This window comes from Narcine bancroftii, chromosome 6 (genome assembly GCF_036971445.1).
Source record: "Narcine bancroftii isolate sNarBan1 chromosome 6, sNarBan1.hap1, whole genome shotgun sequence".
Classification (NCBI taxonomy): Eukaryota; Metazoa; Chordata; class Chondrichthyes; order Torpediniformes; family Narcinidae; genus Narcine; species Narcine bancroftii.
The window spans coordinates 15,018,061-15,041,055 of NC_091474.1; the positions used below are offsets into that span (position 1 = coordinate 15,018,061).

At 40.7% G+C, this 22,995-nt stretch overlaps 1 protein-coding gene across 1 annotated transcript in view; it reads right to left on the bottom strand.

The window, feature by feature from the left end:
• Window positions 1-22,508, bottom strand: part of LOC138735743 (myosin regulatory light polypeptide 9) — a 34,600-nt gene extending 12,092 nt beyond the window's left edge. The window contains exon 1 of the mRNA XM_069884095.1: window positions 22,398-22,508. The gene's annotated coding sequence lies outside the window, so the exon portion shown is untranslated. The remainder of the gene's footprint in view (window positions 1-22,397) is intronic.
• Between the last annotated feature and the right edge of the window lie 487 nt (window positions 22,509-22,995).

The window sequence follows — 22,995 nt, forward strand, 5'->3', positions numbered from 1 at the left end:
AGCAGCTGTGATGTCATTGATATATCTGGCAACTAATACCATTGTAAAACAAACTGGGATAGAAAAATCATCGTCTTCAACATGTTTGGAGGAGCTCAAAATATAGATCGAAGTCAACACAATAAGTCAGATGTTGAAATATTGTCATTTTAAAACTATTATTAAAGAAGGAAATGATATCTTTTTAAGTTCTTCTCGATATGAAATATTTAGAGAGAATTGCAGTCTACACATAAAATTATTTTAATAAGACCAGAGAGCTTGCTATTATAGTTAGTATAAACATTTTTGATCATCAATTGCCTTTCAAATATTTTTGGAGTGAAAGTGTGTGCTTTGATTCACTTGAATGCAAAATTATGGGATTCACTAAGAATCAAATTTTCAGAATCAGGTTTATTATCATGAATGTGTGTCACAAAATTTGTTTTGTAGTAGCCGTATAGTGCATTACCAGTGAGAAATAGAAATACATTATATTTCCATTAATTCGATATCTAAAAATTAATAATTAGGGCTAAAAGAGAAAAAAATGTGGGGTAATGTCTATAGGTTCATTGCGCTCTAGTTACTATATAATATAGTGTCATTCATCAGAGAGGCAGAAGTGGTGAAATTTAATTTTAATTCCGGAATAGTTGTGAGTTTATGCATATTTGGCTCAAGTCAAGTTTATTATCTGATTGCACAAGTACAACCCGATGAAACAGCGTTATTGATCCTCAGAACAAAACATGCAGACACACAGCCAGACATAACACACATACAGACAAACAATACATATTCAGGACAAGTATTCATATATACAAATACCATATATGCCATTGTATAACCTGATGACCAGCCCCGACCGGGGCCGGGGCCGCCGCCTCCCCCTTGCCTCAGTCCGGGCACAGGAGGAGCAGCGGCGGCGGCCCCAATCTGGGCAGGAGCGGGGAGGAGGCGGCGGCCCCGGCCTCGGTCGGGTGGGGCAGGCGGAGGCCCCGATCCGGGCGGAGAGTTGTGGGTGGCGGCCCCGGTCCGGGCACAGGGAGAGCGGCGGCGGCCTCGGCCCCGGTCCGGGCAGTATGGACCAACCTAAGAGGGGAGGCAGACCCCTCCAGCCCGGGTAAGAAACCTGCATAGGAGAAGGTCACTCCGATATAAAACCTACGACCCAAGGACCTCGCTGCCACGTCCCAGCTTGCTTGGCCACGGCACACGAACCATGGGTGTAAAGGGTGGGGCCAGTACTGCGCGCACTGCACTCCACCTAAAAGCTCCTTTGCGCAGGCCCGAGGACAGGTCCACGTCCTCCCCCTCCACGTCCTCCCCCTCCACGTCCTCCCCCTCCACGTCCTCCCCCTCCACGTCCTTTAAATCTTCGTCCACGAAGCCAAGCCAAAGATATGCCATTGTATAGTACGATCCGCAAAACTTAAAGTTTTCACCTAAAAATCAGGGGTCGTCCTATGCATATAGTATAATATTCTTGCCTTGACAATGAAGTCGCAACACCACCACCAGCTTCCTGGTGGCTCTGTTGCAAACTTGCGTATGCCCTGTTTCATTTTGTAAAGTCTCAGTGCTCCTCCGCAGGGTCCATCCACCCGGTCCAGCTACTGTCAGATTTGTACAGGGTCTAAGTTTAAAATATCCAAATAAGATTTAAACCTTTGAATGATAACTTGTTAGGAAAATACTGTGATATGCTTTTAACAGCATCTACTGGTGAGTGGTAAGTGCTAGATTGGGGGTGGGGGGGTGTCATCTTATTCAAAGGGTATCGTTCAAAATTAGGTGAAAATTCTGGGGGGGGGGGTCATCCTACACAATGGCATATACGGTAAATAATTAAATATTGTTTCATAAATACGAGAGTCTCAGATGGTAAGTGTGAGTATTTCCTTTGGTCGTTCTCATTCCTTGTTAGGTATGAATGAATTTTGTTGCTATCTGTATTGAAATAGAATATTTCATTTTGCGTGCCATCTAGGCAATTCAATCGATGCCACAGGTAGTGCATTAATAATAAGTAACCAAATAAATAAGACAACAATGTGAGGAGCAACATTATAGCTGTCAAATAGTGCAGGGCGTAGAGAAAAGTTCCGAAACATACAGCAGGGACTTGAGAAAAGTTCAATTCAAAAAGATAATGCAAGACCTCCGTTTCTGTCAGCGCGAGATCTATTCAAAAAACTGTCCTTGAATTTGGTGGTTAATTATAAAATCCCGCAGCTACAGGATCTGGGACCAAGATAGCAACGCCTATGTTCGCAAGCGGCCTCCAGGCGTTGCAGGTTCCAAGAAAGCGGAGGACTGGCACAGGACACTAGAAAATGATCCACAGGACGCTAGAGGTCCAGCAAGGGGATTTGAGGCTGAAGAACACACGAGCAGCAGGAACCCTCGCGGAATACAGACTGTCAACTCCTGTCCAGCTACTCACACCAGGCTGCTGACTGCTGGAGACTGACTTGAGGCTGGCTGATGGGGTACCAGGTATTAGAGCCAAAAATGAGAAGGGCTTCCTGATTACGTCAGAGGTTTGGGTCTGGAGCTTGGGTTGCCGATGAATTGCATTGAAGGCTATGTGTCTGAAGAGCTGCGGGAGCACTGGAGGTAAATCCACAGACACTTGGTGACTTTGGGGGGACTCTTTTGCTTCTCTTTCTCTGACTGTAAGGAGCGCTGGGCTGTATCTGCAGATGGCAAATCTTTGTTTGCCTTTCAGGAGACTAAAGTGAATTTTGAGTGATATTGCATTTTCCGTTTTATAACATGACAATAAAAGAATCTTGAATATTTTCAAGCACATGCATCTTCTGCCTGACAGAAGGTGGAGGTGGGGAGAAGAGGGTACGTCTGGGGGTGCGATAAATCCTTCAATATGTTAGCAGTTCTCCTGAAACAGTAAGAGGCATAGGTAGAGATGATGGAGATGAGGTTAGTTTTTAATAATCGCCTGAGCTGTGTTCATTAGTCTTGTGCCCTCGGGGAGCAGAGCAGTTCATGCACCAGTCAGTGCTGCATCTGGACAGAATACTTTCTATGGTTCATTTGTAAAAGTTGGTGAAAGACCTTGGGAAATTTATACAGGCTCATAGAAAGTAGTCTGTGGTGTGCTTTCTTGGTTATGACATCAACATGGTTAGATCAAGACAGGTTGTTGGTGAAGCTAAACACAATGTTCAGGAGGAACTCAACAGGCCAAGAATCATCAGTGGGTGAAAAAGAATGGTCCATGTTTCAGACCAAAACCCTTCAACAAGATGGAGGATGGAGAGAGAAGGTGGTGTTAAAGAGGACAGGCTGGAGGGAGGAACAGGGGCCCATGTGGGATTGGTGAACCAAGGAGAGGTGATGCATAATGGACCGAGCTAGCAGATGCGAGAGGGAAAGGAGAGGGAGGAAAGAAATGCAAAAGGGAGTCAGGTGGAGAAAGATGTCTATTTTGTCTTCGAACTAGAGAACAATTCATATTTCTAATAAATACTACACAGATTAACAACTATTCGTTTGACTCCGTAATAGGTTTTTAAAAAAATAAATGTAAACAATTCTGATGGCTTGCAGTCCCATTATTTTTCCAAATCTTCCAAGTGAATCACAAATGGAATCCAGAATCAGGATGACAGGATCTAATAATGACTATTCTTGAATGATAGTTGAAGCATTTAGAAGGAGTGACAGGAAATCAGTAAAGATCAAACATTCCAGAACATTTTTGTAACAACTTCCTCTCCTTGAATCTTTTTTCCAAATCTTCCAAGAATCTGAGCTGACCCTTTTCAGAGCTTTTCCCAGAAGTAAACAAATTAACATATATCATTCTCACTGAAAATTCCCAACGGACCAGTTCCAATTAAGAGCTATTAACATGTGCTGCCTGATCTTCTGGGTGACTGGTCGAAAACCGATGGGCTTGATATTGTTTGGCCCGTGACTCCTTATATTTTTCTGCATATGGCTCACAACCAAAAAGTTTCTAAACAAAGCATTGGGAAGAAATCCTTTAAACAGCTTCTTAATTGTGTGTTCGTTCTTCAACTCTGAGACTAGCTGACAGAGAAAATGAAAATCTAGTTCCATCCACAGAAGACAAACGTGCAAATTAATCAAGTACATGCACGAATCTATTCAAATCTTAGAAATTAATAAAGCAGGTCATACTAGAGATAGACTTTATATCCCAAACTCTTCACTTACCTTCAAAAGGTCACTTTGTCAGGCATAAATACCCAAATGCTATTTCCCTGCTGTTACTGCCTTTACACTGGTCTTTCTACTCATCTCATAATTACCAATGTCACTACGACAACCAACAATTAAATTCTTCCATACTTTTGCACTTCATATATAAAATAACTGGGTGTTCTTAACTGCAATATCCAATTACTTATGACTGAAAGAAAGGATAATGTTGGATAAATTATATGCATTCCATATATCAAAATGATCATGCATTTAATATTAGAAAACAAGTCATTTCGTTCATCTTTACATCTTTGTTGGAGGACACAGGAGATGAAAATGCTTGAATCTGAAGCAAAATGCTAATTGCTGGAAAAAGCTCAGGACTGCAAGCAACAATCCCTGGTTTATCTAGAAAAAAGGTGCTTCCAGATAGCGCTGCTATAATAATCATTAAATGTACTGACTTCTTGACCCAGACGAATTACTTTTGATTACACAGGGCATGCTCATAATAATTCACAATGTTAAAAGCAATTCATATCCAATGTATTTTGTTCCTCGTTATCAAAAAAAAAGTACTTCTGTAGGTTTCATGTGGCAAAAAAGACATTTTAAAAATCACCAGGTCAAGCAGCATTTATGGAGACAAGAAGATGGCCACTGTTTCGAGAGAAGATCCTTATTTCGTTCCCTGTAACTCTACCCTCTGTGCTGTGGTTTATTCTGCTGTTTGAATATATATGTAGACTTCCTCCAATGGCAGATGTGACAATAAAGGTAAACTTAAATACTGCATTTGTAAAATTGTTACTTTGCCTCATCAGCTGATGGAGAAGCTCTCCTCACTGGGACTCAATACCCCTTTAAAACTGGAGCTACTGATCCACGACTACATCGTCAGGACCAGTGTCATCAAGTTGCAGATGACACAACAGTAGATGGCCTCATTGGCAACAGTGATGAGCTGCACAACAGAGAAGAGGTGGAAAATCTTGTGATATGGTGCGAGAGTAGCAACCTGGGCCTCAACATGGAACAGATGAAGGAGTTGATTGTGGACTTCAGGAGGACCAGGAATGACCACCCTCATCTGCACGCGAATAATTCTGTAGTGAAGAGAGTGGAGAGGACCAAGTTCCTTGTCTAGTGTCCTATCGTGGGCACTCAACATCTCACGTGTCAGGAAGGTGCAACAGTGATTTCATTTCCTGAGAAGACTGAAGGAGGCAAAGCAACCGGCTACCATTATGACAGGAACTCTATAGAAAGTTTCCTGGCTTGGCTGTATCACGGTGGCACGGTTGCTGGAGAGAAATGGAGGTCAATCTGGAGGTGACAGAGAATATCACTGGAGTCTCCCTCTGCCCCATCGACATGATCTCCTGGAATTGTTACCTGAAGGGGGCACACCAAATCCTTGAGGCCGCTTCTACCCCACACACATCAAGAAACAAATGCAGAAGTATCAGAGCCAGCTCCACCAAGCTGAGAAACAGCTTCTTCCCATGAGGAGCAAGAATGCTGAATGACAAAAATAACTGCTCACACGAACCATCCGAGACTCTCATATTCACAAAATAAATTTTATTTATTTATTTGTGTATCTGAATACTGGTCCTGCATATGTATTGCTTGTTTGTATGTGTGTTATGTTTGGTTGTGTGTCTGCATGCTTTGAACTGAGGATGGAGAATACTGTTTGGTCAGGTTGTAATTGTGCAATCAGATGACAATATATTTGACTTGACTTGCAACTATGCTTAACCTATATGGTGATCGCAAAAAAATGCTCAAGTTTTGGCATGAGTAAAATGCATTTCTTGGTGAAGGGGTTGCAGCACTGTTGAAGCTCAGCAGGTCATAAAGCATCCATTGGAAGTGGAAGGTCATCATCATTTCCGAAGGGGCTCAGGCCCAAAATGTAGATTGCCTTTTACTTCCTCTAGATGCTGTGTGGCCTGCAGAGTTTCCTCAGCACTTCTGTGGATTGCATTAGACCCAACCATCTGCAGATTTTTTTCAGTCTTTTTAACTCTATTTGGTGAAGGGATGACTCATTTTGTTCTCACATCAAATTTACCCTGGTCTTCTAAGATTCCAGAAGCCAATCAATTTCTGCTGTTATACCTCAGCCGACTTCCAGCCTGGTGACTACATGGAGTAGGGAGAGGTAGTCGTGCGCTCCGTTTCACCCTTATTATTTCTACTTTTGAATCCACCCTTTTCTAAGGTTAAGTGGTTTAACTTTGCTCTAATTGAATCTTAAAATGTCCTCCATCAAGAAAATGTCCCAAGGAGGAGTCACGTGATGGAGTAGTGGCCGGACGGTGAACTCCAGCCCTCTCCAGAAAAGTCGGGAAAAACAAGAGAAAATACAAAGGCACAGAAATACAAGTTAAAGAAAAGTGAGTATAAAGGTGGAAAGAAGATGGAGACAAAAGGAGAAAAATCAAAATCAACGGAAAGAAGAGAGGAAGAGAAGACAACGGAGGAAAAAGGTGAAGGCCTTACCTGTCCGAAGAGGCCCGCTGTGGAGAGAAGACCCCACTACCTCAGGTCGGTAGAAAGAGAACTACAACAATGGCTCACAGAGCCGAGTAAAAGTGCGCAACCGCGCATGCGCGACTCCTCGCGCATGCGCGATGCGCATACAAAAAAACACACCGACGGGAGGGGGGACCAGCTGGGGAGTCGATCTCCACAGCCGGCAACGACAGCTGCAGAACACCTGCAGCAAGAAGAGACCACAGAAGACAATAGAAACAAGAAAGAAGAGGAGGAAAGGGCAGCAAAGAAACAACAGATGGTCAACCTAGAGGAAGAAGAAGAGGAAGAGGAAGAGTACAGGGAAATAGAAGAAGAAAAGATAGGCAAGGTAAAGGAGGTACTTGCTCTTGTTAGAGGATACATGGAGTCATTTAAAGAATGGCAAACACAGGAATTCAATGATTTAAGAAGAAGAATAAACAACACAGAAAAGAAAATAAATAAAATGGATATGACCTTAACAGAAATGGGGAAAAAAATGGACAAGATGGAAGAACGGGCAATAGCAGCAGAAATGGAGGTAGAAGACTTAAAAAAGAAATTGGAGGAATCTAATAAAAAAACTAAAGAGACACAAGAATTACTAGCCCAAAAAATAGATATAATGGAAAATTATAACAGAAGAAACAACATAAAGATAGTGGGCCTTAAGGAAGATGTAGAAGGCAAGAATATGAGGGAGTTTATAAAAGAATGGATCCCTAAGGCCCTAGGATGTCCAGAACTACAGCAAGAAATGGAAATAGAAAGGGCACATAGAGCATTGGCCCCTAAACCACAACCACAACAAAAACCAAGATCTATTGTAGTAAAATTCCTAAGATATACTACAAGAGAAAAGGTACTGGAGAAGACAATGGAAAAAGTAAGAGAGGGCAACAAACCACTGGAGTATAAAGGGCAAAAAATCTTCATTTATCCAGATATAAGCTTTGAACTCCTAAAGAAGAGAAAAGAGTTCAATGCAGCAAAAGCGATTTTATGGAAGAAAGGATATAAATTTACACTGAAGCATCCTGTGGTATTGAAAATATTTATTCCAGGACAACAAAACAGACTATTCTCGGATCCAGAAGAAGCACGAAAATTTGCAGAACAATTACAAAAATAGACTGAGGGATGAAGACGGGTAATGAGAGCAAAAATTATCACGATTGATATGTATGTGGGTAAAGACAAAAATAGACTGAGGGATGAAGACGGGTAAGGAGGGTAAAAATGACCACGATTGATATGTATGCGGGTAAAGAGGTATAAGAGTGAATAGAGACAATGGACATATGTGAAAGTATCTGTAATTAGAGGAAAACATAGAAAGTATAGACAAGAATTAATAAGGGAAGGTAATGGAATAGATTGAATAAGGAGGGAACTAAAAGAGTGACCTTTGTGACATATAAAAAACGAAATCTTTTCTGGGGGGGGCTGGGTGGGGGGAAAAGAGCGGTCACTGCAAAATCAGTTGACGCTTGCGAGTGGATTCGCAAATCCAAATGGAGAGGGGAGATGTGGTTGTCCGACAAGGGATAAAGGGCAACTCAGGAGGGGAAGGGGAGATTGGGGATAAAGAAGATAGAAATAGGAGAATAAGGAAAATGTTGGATGTTGTAGGAATGTTGTCTGGTAAAGAGTTGAAAATAAGAAAACAGAAATGGAAAAGGAGGAAAGGTAATGATGGAAAAACGGAAAGAGAAGATAAACAAAATATAAAATGGCTACGCTGAACTATATGACTCTAAATATTAATGGAATACATAACCAAATTAAAAGGAAGAAACTACTAAATTTACTGAAAAAGGAAAAAATAGATATAGCATTTGTCCAAGAAACACATTTAACTGAATTGGAGCACAAGAAATTAAAGAGAGATTGGGTAGGACATGTAACAGCAGCATCGTATAATTCAAAAGCAAGAGGAGTGGCTATATTAATTAGCAAAAATGTGCCATTTAAAATAGAAGAGGAAATAATAGATCCAGCAGGGAGATATGTTATGATAAAATGTCAGATATATTCAGAGCTTTGGAATCTACTTAATATATATTCACCTAACGAAGAAGATCAAAAGTTTATGCAAGATATCTTTTTGAAGGTAGCTAATACGCAAGGGAACATACTAATAGGAGGGGATTTCAATCTGAATTTGGATCCAAATATGGATAAAACGGGGAAAAAAATTAACAGGAAGAACAAAGTAACCAAATTTATAATTAAATCAATGCAAGAAATGAAACTTGTGGACATATGGAGGAAACAAAACCCAAAAGAAAAGGAATACTCATACTACTCGACTAGACATAAAACATACTCAAGGATAGACCTATTCCTGTTATCAGCCCACATACAAGGGAGAGTTAGGAAAACGGAATATAAAGCTAGACTATTATCGGACCACTCACCCCTGTTATTGGCAATAGAGCTAGAAGACATCCCTCCAAGAATGTATAGATGGAGATTAAACCCCATGCTACTTAAAAGACAGGATTTTAGAGAATTTATTGAAAAACAATTAAAAATGTACTTTGAAGTAAATACGGAATCAGTGGAAGATAAGTTTATACTATGGGACGCAATGAAAGAATTCATTAGAGGGCAAATAATAAGTTATGCAACCAAGATGAAGAAGGACTATAATCAGGAAACAGAGCAGTTGGAAAGGGAAATAATAAACATAGAAAAAAAATTAGCAATAAAGGAAGATACAACCAAAAGAAGAGAATTGGCGGATAAAAAAATAAAATATGAAACATTACAAACATATAAGGTGGAGAAGAATATAATGAAGACAAAACAGAAATATTATGAACTAGGGGAAAAAACACACAAAATCCTAGCATGGCAGCTTAAGACAGAGCAAACTAAGAAAATGGTATTGGCAACAAGGAAAAAAGACAAACAAATTACATATAATCCAAAAGAAATTAAGGAAAACTTCAGAAAATTCTATGAACAATTATACCGAACCGAAAACGAAGGGAAAGAAGGGAAAATAGATGAATTTTTGACTAAAATTGAACTACCAAAACTACAAATAGAGGAACAAAATAAATTAACAGAACCATTTGGAACAGTAGAAATACAAGAGATAATAAAAAATTTACCAAATAATAAGACACCAGGAGAGGATGGACTCCCAATAGAATTCTACAAAACATTTAAAGACCTAATAATACCGCCCCTCCTGGATGTAATCAACCAGATTGATGAGACACAAAACTTACCAGATTCATGTAAAACAGCAATAATTACAGTGATACTAAAACAAGGGAAAGATCCACTCTCACCAGCGTCATATAGACCAATATCTTTGCTAAACACAGATTATAAGATAATAGCTAAACTATTAGCGAACAGATTAGCAGAACAGGTACCGAAAATGGTAAATTTAGACCAAACTGGATTTATCAAAAAAAGACGCACAACAGACAATATTTGTAAATTTATTAACTTAATTCATGCAGTAGAAGGAAATAAAGCACCGGCAGTAGCAGTTGCTTTAGACGCAGAGAAGGCCTTCGACAGAGTAGAATGGAATTACTTGTTCAAAGTATTGCAAAAATTCAGTTTACCGGAGAAGTATATTAATTGGATTAAAGCATTATATAAGGGACCGTTAGCGAAAGTGACAGTAAATGGACATGTATCAAAGCAATTTAACTTAAGCAGGTCAACGCGGCAGGGATGCCCACTATCACCATTATTGTTTGCGCTAGCTATAGAACCACTAGCAGAATCGATAAGAAGAGATAATAATATAAAAGGAATAAAAATAAAAGACAGGGAATATAAAATCAGTCTGTTTGCGGATGATGTGATAGTGTACTTAACAGAACCAGAACTATCAATAAAAGAACTATATAAGAAATTGAAGGAATATGGAGAAGTGTCGGGATACAAGATAAACGTAAATAAAAGTGAAGCAATGCCTATGAATAACGCGGATTTCTCAAAATTTAAGGAGGAATCCCCATTCAGATGGCAAACGCAGGCAATAAGATACCTAGGTGTGCAAATAAACAAAAATCTAGGCCAATTATATAAACTCAATTACAATCCACTAATGAAAAAATTACAGGACGATTTAGAGCATTGGAAAGAGCTACCACTAACACTGATAGGAAGGATAAACTGTATTAAAATGAACATTTTTCCAAGGATACTATACTTATTTCAGGCATTGCCAATACAACTGACAGAAAAATTCTTCAAAGAGTTAAAGAAAATAATAAGGAGATTTTTATGGAGAGGGGGGAAACCGAGGATAGCACTAGACAAATTAACAGAATGGTATAAACAAGGAGGCTTACAATTGCCAAACTTCAAAAATTATTATAGAGCCGCACAATTAAGGTACCTATCAGATTTTTATCAAACAAGGGAAAAACCAGACTGGACGAGACTAGAATTAGATAAAATAGGGGAAAAGATACCTGAACACATATTATATAAATGGGACGAAAAATTGGTACAACATAGAACTTCTCCAGTATTACACCATCTCCTCAATATATGGAAGAAGATACATGTAGAAAGAAATAAAATAAATTACCAAATACCAAAACTAATATTGACGCAAAATAAGCTACTCCCTTTTACAATAGACAACCTTGCCTTTAGAAAATGGGAAAAAAAAGGGATTAAAAGAATAGAAAATTGTTTTTCAGGAAGTAGATTCTTATCCTTTGAACAAATGAGAGATAAGTACAATATAACGGGAGATACAGCGCTGGCATATTACCAACTGAGATCCTACTTGAAAGATAAATTAGGAAGCAACTTGAGTTTACCAGAGGGAAGTAACCTTGAATATGTGATTACAGATACAATGTTAATCAAAAGATTTATAAAAAATATGTATATTAAACTGCAAGAAAAGGAAAATGAGGAAACAAATGGTAAAACTAAACAAAAATGGGAACAAGATTTAAATATAAAGATAAAAAAGGAAACATGGGAGAAGTTATGCTCTGGAACGATGAGAAATACAATAAATACGAGGCTGCGTATGATACAATATAATTGGTTACACAGACTATACATTACACCGCAAAAGTTAAATAAATGGGACCCAACAGTATCTGATAGATGTTTTCGATGTAAAAAAGAAAGGGGAACAACAATTCATGCAATCTGGACATGTGAGAGAGTAGAAAAATTTTGGGATGATCTCAATCAGATATTAAATAAAATAACAGAAAACAATATACCAAAGAATCCAGAGATCTTTCTCCTAAGTAACATAAAAAATAAAGAATTTGGAATTGACTTGGAGGATGCACAAAAAAGATTTGTTAAGATAGCCCTAGCTGTAGCAAAAAAATGTATTATGTCAACCTGGAAATTGGAAGATAATTTGAAAATACAACAATGGTATATAGAAATGAATAAATGTATTCCATTAGAAAAAATAACATATAGTTTAAGAAATAATATTGAAATATTCGAACAAGTATGGGAGCCTTACATTAAATACAATAGCGAAAACCTACCGGGAACAAACATTACCTAAGTTGATGGAAGGAGAAGAGAAGAAAAGAATGGACTCAGTAGAATTTCTGGTGTATTTTTGTTGAATGACAACATTGTCTAACTGAATTAATGCAACCTAGATTGTATAACTAAAATGGATGAGAGGGGGGGGGGATGGGGGGGTGGCTTGGGAGGAGGGAGGGGGGAGGGAGAAAAAGTCACTGTAAATGTGTGGAAAAGAAAAAGTGTATATCATGGCTATTGTGATTTATGGTGTGAAAAATAAAAAATTAAAAAAAAAAAAAAAAAAAAAAAAAAGAAAATGTCCCAAAAGACAACTAGAATGGCAGCAGAACCTCCGAAGGAGACTGGAGAGTTTGAAGAAGACGAAGAAACGGGATTTCAATCTGAAGACGAGTCACGTCTAATTAATCGTGGCTAAAATGATGGCTGATCAATCCAAAGAGCTTATGAAGACATTAATGGAACATTTACAAATTATTTATGGAAGGAATTGAGAGCAGACTTCTTAAAAGTATGGAAAAAGTTCCAGCATTAGAAGAATGTAGGTTAACTTTGGAATCTTTGCGGAAAAAGAAAAAAAAATATTATGAATAAAAAGATACCTCAGCCACTTTTTTCCAAATATGAATCTAGTCATTGCAAGCAATCTATTAAAACAAAATGAAGAGGCCATTCCCATTCTGTCCAGTATTTATTTTACTCTTCATTATTTACATGCCTGAAGAAAACTGAGGTCCTCCATCAGCCAGCTCCCCACTATGACTACCAGCCCCCCCACATCTCCATCGGGCACACAGAACTCAAAACAGTCAACCAGTTTACCTACCACGGCTGCACCATTTCATCTGATGCAAGGATCGACAAAGAGATAGACAACAGACTCGCCAAGGCAAATAGCGCCTTTGGAAGACTACACAAAAGAGTCTGGAAAAACAATCACCTGAAGAAACACACAAAGATCAGCGTGTACAGAGCCGTTGTCATACCCACACTCCTGTTCGGCTCTGAATCATGGGTCCTCTACCGGCATCACCTATGGCTCCTAGAACGCTTCCATCAGCGCTGTCTCCGCTCCATCCTCAACATTCATTGGAGTGACTTCATCACCAACATCGAAGTACTCGAGCTGGCAGAGTCCGCAAGCATCGAATCCATGCTGCTGAAGACCCAACTGCACTGGGTGGGTCACGTCTCCAGAATGGAGGACCATCGCCTTCCCAAGATCGTGTTCTATGGCGAGCTCTCCACTGGCCACCGAGACAGAGGTGCACCAAAGAAGAGGTACAAGGACTGCTTAAAGAAATCTCTTGGTGCCTGCCACATTGACCACTGCCAGTGGGCTGATCTCGCCTCCAACCGTGCATCTTGGCGCCTCACAGTTCGGCGGGCAGCAACCTCCTTTGAAGAAGACCGCAGAGCCCACCTCACTGACAAAAGACAAAGGAGGAAAAACCCAACCCCAACCCACCAATTTTCCCTTGCAACCGCTGCAACCGTGCCTGCCTGTCCCGCATCGGACTTGTCAGTCACCAACGAGCCTGCAGCAGACGTGGACATAACCCCTCCATAAATATTCGTCCGCGAAGCCAAGCCAAAGAGAAAGAAAAGATTTACATGCAATCATTGTACTTAATTTATTGGAGCCGTTGCCATTGAGAAATTGGGTTTCTGCTTCTATTGTAATGTTTTAAGGAGGGAAAGAATAGGCAATGTCTTGGGCCATAACCCTTCACCAAGAAATCCCATGTCCTTGACAAAGGGTTCCATCCAGAAACACTGACTGTTCATTTTCTCTTGATGATACTGTCAATGGATGGGCATCAGATAATGCGCCTTATAACCAATAGTTGCACCTCCTCTTGACAACTGGATTGAGAAGAGATAAATTGGGAGTTTCATAGTTAGTGTTTCTGAATTGTCCAGTGGAGCAAAATGGTATTTTGCATTCAAACTTCTGGAGGCAGAGAGTACAATCTATTCTGAAGTTTATTAGAGCTTTTAAATTTATTCCACTAGTGACAATTAACCATGAAATAAATCAGCATCTCTTTCTAATCCTGTTGTTTTTTAAATAATCCATTCCCTGCAGCATGGACTGTTGATACTTGCATTGATCCAGGTGGCTTAGAATAGTTAACGCTGCATTCCTAAAGGCTAAGAATAATGGAATTTTATCAATAGGAATGTGCGTAATAGCCTGAATACGCCTGAGATTGTCTGATCTTGGAAGTTAAGCAGGCTCAGGACTGGTTAGTACTTGGAGGGGAGACTGCCTGGGAACACCTGGTACTGTAGGTTTCTGTGAGGGGTGTTGGACAAAGACTCTCTGCCTTACGGTAGACAAAAGTTAAAGAATTTCATGGGTGTTACATTCTAAATGTAGTATTATGTAACAATAATGGAATCTTTACCTTTTACCTTTACTATTGATAAAACAGCCAGGATTAAAAGTGGTTTATTTACTAGCTATTCAAAACAACAGAGCCGTTGTCATACCCACACTCCTGTTCGGCTCCGAATCATGGGTCCTCTACCGGCACCACCTACGGCTCCTAGAACGCTTCCACCAGCGTTGTCTCCGCTCCATCCTCAACATCCATTGGAGCGACTTCATCCCTAAGATCGAAGTACTCGAGATGGCAGAGGCCGACAGCATCGAATCCACGCTGCTGTAGATCCAACTGCGCTGGGTAGGTCACGTCTCCAGAATGGAGGACCATCGCCTTCCCAAGATCGTGTTACATGGCGAGCTCTCCACTGGCCACCGTGACAGAGGTGCACCAAAGAAAAGGTACAAGGACTGCCTAAAGAAATCTCTTGGTGCCTGCCACATTGACCACCGCCAGTGGGCTGATAACGCCTCAAACCGTGCATCTTGGCGCCTCACAGTTTGGCGGGCAGCAACCTCCTTTGAAGAAGACCGCAGAGCCCACCTCACTGACAAAAGGCAAAGGAGGAAAAACCCAACGCCCAACCCCAACCAACCAATTTTCCCCTGCAACCGCTGCAATCGTGTCTGCCTGTCCCGCATCGGACTTGTCAGCCACAAACGAGCCTGCAGCTGACGTGGACTTTTTACCCCCTCCATAAATCTTCGTCCGCGAAGCCAAGCCAAAGATTCAAAATGATTCAAATTACATTGTCTCCGAAAGAACCAGCATCCTGACCTGTTGAATTGGACTGTTTGCATGGGGTTCCAACAAACCATATTACAATGTTAAAGTATCAAAAGATCATAAATTGCCAATGGATAATTCTTTTTTTTTGGCTTGGCTTCGCGGACGAAGATTTATGGAGGGGTAATGTCCACGTCAGCTGCAGGCTCGTTTGTGGCTGACAAATCCGATGCGGGACAGGATAATGATAATTATCAAGCTAATCGAAAGCAAATTATGGTGAGTCAACCACTGGACTGTCTGCACCTGTCCACACTCCTGCAGGGGGCAACCCATTGTACCTGCAGGGAGGTAACCTGGGAGACTGGCTCCACCTACTCCTAGCCAATCACCAGTCCCATATAAAGGCTCACACCGGCCCTTGGGTAGGAGCAGAGCACATGGAGCCGGAAGGGATACAGAACCTTGTGTGCAAGTTTTAAGCTAATTAAAGCCTGTAGTACAGCCTTTGTAGTTTGTGCTTGTTTTGTTCACTCTGCAGCGCACCACACAAGTATAATTATCACAACAATGTTAAATTAATAAAGAAATTTGAAATGACATTGAATGATAACAATAATTTTAATTTTTAACTGTCATTGGCAAAGACAGCAGAGATAGGTTGAGGTTTTGAAGGGAGTGAACACAAAAAGTAAAGATTTTAAATTGAAGGCATTTGTAAATTTGGTTTCACTGTAGTTCAGTGAATATTAGGCAATATTTAACAGACATGGACGAATATTGCAGCAGTGATCTAATCTTTAGTCACTGAATATTCAACGAGAAATTATCCCAATATCAGAAGTTCAATGAGTGAGATAATAGGCCCTTTCAAACTGTTGAGTAAAATGGGGTTAACCAGGAAATTTGCTCAGTTAGTGCCCCAGTTACGCAGCAGTTAGAAAGGGTCCGACCCCGTCAACCCCTTTGGAATCCAACCGGGACCCTGATCTACCTCAGAGATACTCAGGAAACCCAGTTAAACTTACCTAGGTCTCATCCGCAGGTGATTTGAACAGGAAAAAGGCCGACCCGCTTATTCTGGTGACGCCAGCACTTGCGTGCGTGCGTCACTGGGCAGCCAGCTTCTGAACATCTGGTAGTACCTCCAGTGAGTGCGTGATGCGTCATTGCGGGGCTGGGATTCCCCCTTAAATCACCGGGTTGGCGATTTAATGGGTCCATCCCCCTGCATTTTGAAAGGTGATTCCAGCACCTTTGGCCCAGTAATCGCACCTGGGTCCCAGGAGGGCTATCCAGGTTCTGTAGTTTAAAAGGGGCTAATGAAGCAGATGCAGTAGAAAGCACTGAGAGAGACGGTGAAGAGGGAGAACTGACTGTTATTGCGACCATGTGGAACCGAACACATTGTCTTCAAATGGTGTCTCTGATGAGTGGCAAATATACAGTGTGCTATAGTAGAAACTTCAGGGCCTAAAATGGTGCCTAGATTTGAAGAGATGGAGAAGGCATCTAAGGGAATTATTACATTTACGAAAGTAATTCATTGACTTCAAGGTGCCTTCAGACATGCTGAAAGAGAAGTGAAGAGAAATATAAAAATAGCACCTTGACTGGCAGTACATCCGTTGTCAGCCACTTTCTCAGGATGAAAGTGATTGTTTGCATGTGTATGGACTGTTAGTCAATGTGAAAGGTTTCTGATTCTTTTATTGTCACAACCACGAACTTTGACATTCACATCATTCACCTCCAGTCCTAAACAATGAATTTTGTGACTTGTTCATGACAATAAAATCTGATTCGTGCCTTTGTCACCTTTACTCTTTCGTCTGGCTTCATCTTACCTCCAGCTCTTCAGAAATATCAATTAATTCTAAATGCTTCTGATTGCACCCTACTTTACATTAAACTCACTTCACCTTGCTAGATGTAAACACATGTGATAGTTAATTTGTATTGTTCAAGTTCATTTGTCATCCGTTTGTGCCAATACAACCTGACAAAACAGTGTTCTCTGATCCATGGTGTGGAACACGCGTCCAGATATAACACACATGGAGACAAACGATTCATTTACACAGTACCTATGTACAAATATTAAAATAAATATTCTTAATAAATAGTCGTGTTACAGAAAGTTGTTTTAGCAGTCATTCAACATTCTCACTGCCTGTGGGAAGAAGCTGTTCCTCAGCCTGATACTTCTGTATCTTTTTCCCGACGGGAGTCGCTGGAATATGCTGCGCGCAGGAGAGTAGGGGTCCTCCCTGATTTTCTGAACCCTCGTTATACAATAATCCCAGTCAATCCCATCAGTGGAGGGGGGTGGGGGTTGGGGGTAGGGGGACATATTCATGTAATATTAAAGAAAATGCTGGAGGCACTCAGCAGGTCAGCTGGCATTTGTGGAAAAAAAGAATATTTCATGTTTCAAATTCTTCAGTCAGAATTAGAAATGAGAGCAAACATGTTTGAATTAAGTTGAAATGAAGGTGGGGATGAGATGGAATAGGTCAAAGGAAGTAGCTATGATAATATTGCTGTGACTATTGGATCTTCAGTCAAATGGATTAATGGCCATTCGAGAGAGAAAAGAAAACAACAAAGAAGTGTAATAAAAGGTAAAGGTTCCATTATTGTCATGTAATACTACATTTAGAATATAACACTCATGAAATTCTTTAATTTTGCCTAACGAAAGGCAGACAGAGAGTTTCCACTTTGTCCAGCGCCCTCCACAGAAATCTGCAGCACCTGGTGTTCCAAGGCAATCTCCCCTCCAGGTATTGACCAGGCCTGAGCCTGCTTAGCTTCTGAAATCAGATAATCTCAGGCATATTCAGGCTGTCAGGCTATGGCAAATGCCCAGCCGATTCAGGTATGCAAATGGAGAAAAAGAAAGTGGAAGGATGGATCAGTAAGTTTGCAGATGACACAAAGGTTGGAGGTGTTGTGGATGTAGAAGGTTGACGTAGATTGCCACAGGACATAGACAGGATGCAGTGTTGGGCAGAAAAGTGGCAGATGGGGTTCAATCCTGATAAGTGTGAAGTGATGCATTTTTCAAGGTCAAACTAGAGGTGGAGTACAGGATTCTTAATAGTGTAGAAGAACATAAGGATCTTAGAGACTAAATCCATAGCTGTCTCAAGCTTGCTGCCAGGGTGATAAGGCAGTTAAGAAGGCTTATGGTGTGCTGGCCTTCATTCGTTGGGGGGATTGAGTTCAAGAGCCTTCAGATAATGTTGCAGCTCTATAAAACTCTGGGTAGACCACACTTGGAATATTGTGTTCAATTCTGATTGCCTCATTTCAGGAAGGATGTGGAAGCTATGGAAAGGGTGCAGAGGAGATTTACCAGGATGTTGCCTGGATTGGAGAATGTATCCTATGAGGCTAAGTTAATAGAGCTAGTTATTTTCTCTTTGGAGCAAAGAAGGACGAGAGGTGATTTAATAGAGGTCTACAAGATTATGTGAGGTTTTTCAGTTGGTTGTTTTTCCAGACTCTTTTGTGTAGTCTTCCAAAGGCGCTATTTGCCTTGGCGAGTCTGTTGTCTATCTCGTTGTCGATCCTTGTATCCGATGAAATGGAGCAGCCGAAATAGGTAAACTGGTTGACCGTTTTGAGTTTTGTGTGCCCAATGGAGATGTGGGGGGGGCTGGTAGTCATGGTGGGGAGCTGGCTGATGGAGGACCTCAGTTTTCTTCAGGTTGACTTCCAGGCCAAACATTGTGGCAGATTCCGCAAAACAGGACGTCATGCGCCGGAGAGCTGGCTCTGAATGGGCAAATAAAGCGGCATCGTCTGCAAAGAGTAGTTCATGGACAAGTTGTTCTTGTGTCTTGGTGTGAGCTTGCAGGCGCCTCAGATTGAAGAGACTGCCATCCGTGCGGTACCGGATGTAAACAGCGTCTTCATTGTTGAGGTTTTTCAGGGCTTGTTTCAGCATCATGCTGAAGAAGATTGAAAAGAGGGTTGGTGCGAGAACGCAGCCTTGCTTCACGCCATTGTTAATGGAGAAGGGTTCAGAGAGCTCATTGCTGTATCTGACCCGACCTTGTTGGTTTTCGTGCAGTTGGATAACCATGTTGAGGAAGAGTCTGGAAAAACAACCAACTGAAAAACCTCACAAAGATTAGCGTATACTGAGCCGTTGTCATACCCACACTCCTGTTCGGCTCCGAACCATGGGTCCTCTACCGGCATCACCTACGGCTCCTAGAACGCTTCCACTAGCGTTGTCTCCGCTCCATCCTCAACATTCATTGGAGCGACTTCATCCCTAACATTGAAGTACTCGAGATGGCAGAGGCCGACAGCATCGAATCCACGCTGCTGAAGATCCAACTGCGCTGGGTAGGTCACGTCTCCAGAATGAAGGACCATCGCCTTCCCAAGATCGTGTTACATGGCGAGCTCTCCACTGGCCACCATGACAGAGGTGCACCAAAGAAGAGGTATAAGGACTGCCTAAAGAAATCTCTTGGTGCCTGCCACATTGACCACCGCCAGTGGGCTGATCTCACCTCCAACCGTGCATCTTGCAGAGCACACCTCACTGACAAAAGACAAAGGAGGAAAAACCCAACACCCAACCCCAACCCACCAATTTTCCCCTGCAACCACTGCAACTGTGTCTGCCTGTCCTGCATCGGACTTGTCAGCCACAAACGAGCCTGCAGCTGACGTGGACATTACCCCTCCATAAATCTTCGTCCGCGAAGCCAAGCCAAAGAAGAAACAAGATTATGAGAGGCATAGATAGGGTGGCAGCCCGCACCATTTTTAAGAGATGACAGTGACAAACACCAATGAATATCTATATAAGGGGAGGAAAGATTAGGGGAGATATTAGGATGTTGTTTTTTCACACACAGATAGCAGATGGCGCTTGGAACGTATTGCCGGGCTGGTGGTGGAGGCTGGCACAATAGGGACCTTTAAAAGAACCTTAGACAGGTACTATAGATGCAAGAAAAATAGAGGGTTATCGGTGTGAAATACGGAAGGCTTAGTTTCTTGAGTAGGCTTCTGTTGGTCGCAACAACATCATGGGGTGAAGGGCCTGGATTGTACTGTAATGTTCTATGTTCCATGTTATAAAGAGAAACCAAACCAAAATGATGACTGGATGACTTGTCGCAGAAATGGTTCATTCTGAGACAGACAAAGAATGGGAGTTAGCTTAACTTGAAGAGTTTGATACTGAGTTCAGAAAGCTGCAACATGTCTAAACAGAAGATTAGATGCTATTCCTCATTCACTGTGCTTGTTACAATGGAAACAGTTTGGTCAGAGTGGAATTATCAACCCTCACCCGTCTGTTTCAATAGGACCCTCTATGCATCTTATCCCAACTGTGATCCTTGCCTCACCCACTCACAGATATTTCCTTTGATCTATCCATCCTTCATAACTTTTATTTTGTTAGCCATTTAAAACTAACTTTGGTCTCTTTCACGGTTTTAATGAAGGGTGTTTGACCTGAAACATTAATTTTGGTTGTTTCTCCACAGATGCTGCCTTATCTGCTGAGTGACATTTTTATGCTTTTTGTTCCATTTTTTTTCTCTAAATGTCCGTCATCTACTGTTTTATTTAAAAAAAAGATTATCACCCTCTTTTTTCAAATACCACCAATAAATTGCTCCACCAATCTTTACCAGGTGACTCAACTGTTTCTGGAATTCTGATCACGTGCAGAAGAAGTAACATTCAGGAAGGCACAGTATATCTCACGTCTTTGGAACAGAAGCACAAAGCAGAAGAATCGTAGAACATCACATGCAACCCAACTGTTAGTCAAGCACCACCTTCCCCACATAGGACCCATTGATTATCTCAGAAGCAAGTTATACTCGAACAGACTGCCAGAGAAGATGAGAACATTTATGTAATCACCCCTCCTCTTCCCCGGAGATCCGTAGTTGTGTTAAGGCCTCTTTTTTGGTATCGTATCTACTTTTTAATGGCACCCAGTACTGCTAGACCTTGACCAAACTTTTGGCTATTCCCCTAAAATTATCTTTTTGTCTGGACATCTCTGAGATTCAAATGCAAATTTAAATATTTTTGTTCAGATTTTCAAAACCAAATCTTTCCTGCTCCATTTTGTTCAGTGATTACTCTTATCTTCAAAGATTGTTGAGATAGGAAAAAGTTGTTTTTCAGTCAGAATGTTTTTCCACATTTTCGTCATCTTACAGTCTTCATCGTCCCAACCCATAAACAGTCCAGGGGCAAATTTATCCAAAATTCACAAGGAACTCAACAAGTTAACCATTGCATTTTATGATAATTGGAAGCTCAGGAATGCAAGCAACGATCCCTGATTTATATAGAAACCGGTGCTTCCAGATAACTCCGCTGTAATAATTGTTAAATCTACTGACTTTCTGACCCAGAAGAATTATTTTTGATTACACAGGGCATGCTCATTGGATTGCACACTGAAGTTTGTGCTATTTACACCGTAATAGTTGACAAAAAGTTAAAATCAAATAAAACCTATGTATTTTGCTCCTCATTATCGAAAAAAAAATACTACCAGCTTTCATATGGGAAAAAGAAATTTTTAAAAAAGAATGATGCCCTCTGGCAATAATTTTCAGCATGTTCAAAAATGGTCCTCGTGGAATAAGTTAACAATTTCTCCATTAAAGCTTCCATCTGTGTTTAGGATTCGTCATAAGCAGGGAAAATCTTCAATATCAGTTGTTTACATGCTGAAAAGTGGAGTTTAATCGTCAAATGATTGAATTAATGTATGATTTTCACTGGCTAACTAGGAAAATAGTCAAGTTCCTCACACTGCTCAGTCTTTTGCTTGTTTAGATTTTGTGGAAAAACTATTTCAATTACCCATAAAGTTTGAATTAATCCATGCTTGCTGCTGTAAAGCTGCAATTTGTCCTCTTAAAGTTAACTTTGGCAAAGCTTGAACTAAAAATGCATTTTGGTAAACTGACAAGTAAAAACTATAAAAATACACATTCTCTCTCATTCATAATTACATGTGCTCACTGTGTAATCAATATATGTTCAAATACTTCTTACCTGTGGTCAAAGAAAGATGTGATATATGGAATTTTCTTTAAGATCAGAGTTAACAGAGCTATGTCAGTAAGTACTTTGTCTTCTTGAGCTGATGTGCAGGTCATGTGCTCAGAGCGTCCAATGTCTAGTGATAGCTGTTTTGGTTCCCTCCCCTCTCATTCCAGACATTTGTCCATACAAGGCAATAAAATGCTGACTGGATTGCTGCCAAAGAGCTGGTTCTATAATGGATTTTGGCCTATTAGTCCAAGGAAATCCACATAAACAGATAAGATGCCTTATATAGTTGAAACTACCCGGTGAAGCCAAATCAACACTTGAAATGCAGAAATGCACGACAGAGGCCCATATATTCAATTGACTGATAGAATACCAGTGGTTCTTGTTGGCTTTAAAAGGATATGGAATAATTATATGAGTTTTTATTAATTCTTGCTTGTATTTTTTATTCAAGCTGTGGCAAGAGGTACTGAAACCATTATTTCTACTTTGACATTTCTTTTTAATTTAATTTTATCGACAAGTACCATTGAATTCAGAGCTTTTATTTCATTTAAAAAATACTTGTATACAAACAGCTTGAAGTTATCAAGAGGAA